Here is a 2,927-nt window from a genome sequence, read left to right as displayed (position 1 = left end):
ACAGGCTATGGTCTTCGTAATCACTTATTATGCATCAGAGAGTTGGACAATGACCAAGGAGGATAGAAGGAGAATTGATGCCTTTGAGCTGTGTTGCTGGAGAAGAGTATTGAGAATACCATGGACTGCTAGGAAAACAAACAGATTTGTCCTGGAGAGGGTTAAACTGGGTGGCTCCTTGGAGGCAAATATTCTGAGGATCCGTCTAGCATACTTTGGACATGTTGTGAGGCGGGACCAGTCCCTGGAGAGGGATATCATGCTTGGGAGGGTGGAGGGACAGTGCTGAAGAGGAAGGCCCTCTATGAGGTGGATTTATTCATTGACTGGGATAATTGGGATGGGAGTGTAGGAGTCAGTGCGATTGGCACAGGACAGAGCAGAGTTTAGGGTTATTGTACATAGGGTCGCTATGAGTCGCAAGTGACTCGACGGCATGTAACAACAACAACAACAATAGTTTTTCATAATACTCTCATGTTAGCTTTTTTATTTTAGTTGGTTCTGTTGTTATGTTGCCTGATTCATCTCTTATTTGGATTATTTGTGTCTTCTCATTATTTTCTTTCGTGAGTTTTGCTAATGTTTTGTCAGTTTATTGACCTTTTCAAAGAACTCACTCCTAGATTTGTTTATGGTTTCAATTGTTTTTCAGTTTTCTATTTCATTTATTTCTGCTCTAATTTTTATAATTTCAGTTTTTTTAGAGGGTGTCAGGTTTTCTTGCTGTTCTTTATCAATTTGTTGAAGATGTTGAGTTAGCGGGTCAATGGTCAATTTTTCCTGATTTTTGATGTGTTTTCTTATTGCTATAAATTGACCTCTGATTCCTGCTTTGGCTGTTCCCCAGAGGTTTTGTTACATGGTGTTTTCACTGTCATTTGTTTTAAGAAACTTTTTTATTACATTTTTTATGTCTTCTAGTGCCCAGTCATGTTCAAGCAAGGTGTTGCTCAGCTTCCACATGTATGGGATTTTCTCCTTTATTTTCTTATAATTAATTTCTAATTTTGTAGCATTATGGTCTGAAAAGATGCTTTGTATTGTTTCTATGTTTTTTAATTTATTAATGCTTGTCTTGTGACCTAGAATGTGATATATTCTGGAGAACATTCCATGCACACTAGAGAAGAATGTATACTGTGCTTTTTTGGGATGCTTTATCCTGTAAATATCTATGAGGTCAAGCGGCTTTATTGTGTGCTTTAATTCTTCAGTATCTTTCTGCTGAGTTTCTTACTGGTAGTTCTATCTTTTCTTGAGAAAGATATATTGAAGTCTCCAAGTACTATAGTAGTATTGTCTATTTCTTTTTTCAGTTTTGTTAAAGTTTGTTTTATTTATTTTTCAGTTCTTTCATTTGGTGCATAGATATTTATTATTGTTATGTCCTCTTGTTCTATTGACCCTTTCAACATTATTTAGTGATCTTCTTTGTCCTTTGTGATGGTTTTTAGGTTGATATTTATTTTATCAGGGATTAATATTGCTACTCCTGCTTTTTTTCTGGTTGCCAATTCCTTGGTATGTTTTTTCTCCACCCTTTTACTTTTAGTCTTTTTTAACATAATGTTTTAGGTGTGTCTCTTGTAGACAACATATCAATGGATTTTGGGTTTTTATCCAATCTGCTACTCTGTTTTTCTTCAGCAGTGCAATTAAACTATTCACATCCAGTGAATTCACATCCAGTGGTTATTGAGAGGCAAGGTTTTATTGCTATCAGTGTGTTGAGTTCTTTTTGAATTTGTTGCTAGTTACTTTGGTCCATGATGCTTTCTGTGGTACCTATGTAAGAAGGACATCTCTGAGTCTTTCCTGCAATGCTGGTCTTGTCTTTACAAACTCTCTTAGGTTCTGTTTTTCTGGGAATATCTTGATCTCTTCTTCATATTTAATGGATTATTTTGCTGGGTACTGTATTCTTGGTTGACAGTTGTGTTCTTTGAGTCTTTGATATATGTCCTTCCACTCTCTTCTTGCTTGCATGGTTTCTGCTAAGAAATCAGCACTTAACCTTATCTCCTCTCCCTTATAGGTTACTCTTTCTTTCTCCCTTGCTGCTTTCAGGATTCTCTCCTTATCTTTGGTTCTGGAAAATTTTACTATGATATGTCTTAGTCTTTGTCTTTTGGGGTCTTTTCTATATGGTGTTCACTGAGCTTCCTTAATATACTTTTGCTCATTCTTCATTATACCTGGGAGGTTTTCCTCTATTAATTTTTCCACAACTTTTTCAGTGCCTTTACTTGCTTCTTCCTGTTCTGGGATTCCAGTGACGTGCACGGTATTTCTCTGGTGGTTCCCACATTATCCTTAGGTTTACGTCTTTTTTCTTGTTTTTGAGTCTGATTTTTACTATAGTAGACCAGTGATGACAATTCTGTCTTCTATTTCACTGATTCTGTGTTCCATCTCTTCAACTCTGCTCATGTGTTCCTCCATCATGTTGACAGCATCTAAAACATTGGACCTCATATTTTGGATAGTGGTTTCTTGTGTTTCCAGTGCCACTAATGGCTTATTTGTTTTCTCTACATTGTTCTGTATTTTTTTAGTTCCTCCTGGTTTTTGCTTGTTGTTGTTGTTGTTGTTATGTGCCATCGAGTCGTTTCCAACTCATAGTGACCCTATGCACAACAGCCCTAAACCTTGCTCTATCCTGTGCCAGCCACACCGCCTCTGACACACCCATCCCGATTACCCCAGTCACCGAATCAATCCATCTCATAGAGGGTCTTCCCTTCCTGAGCTGTCCCTCCACCTTCCCAAGCATGATGTCCCTCTCCAAGGACCCGTCCCTCCTGGCAACATGTCCAAAGTATGTCAGATGAAGTCCCAGAATCCTTGCCTCCAAGGGGCAGCTTGGTTTAATCCTCTCCAAGATGAATCTGTTTGTTTTCCTGGCAGTCCATGGTACATTCAGT

Source organism: Elephantulus edwardii, unplaced genomic scaffold (genome assembly GCF_000299155.1).
Source record: "Elephantulus edwardii isolate Elephantulus edwardi_28Jun2011 unplaced genomic scaffold, EleEdw1.0 scaffold00110, whole genome shotgun sequence".
Taxonomy (NCBI): Eukaryota; Metazoa; Chordata; class Mammalia; order Macroscelidea; family Macroscelididae; genus Elephantulus; species Elephantulus edwardii.
This window is presented reverse-complemented; position numbering follows the sequence as displayed.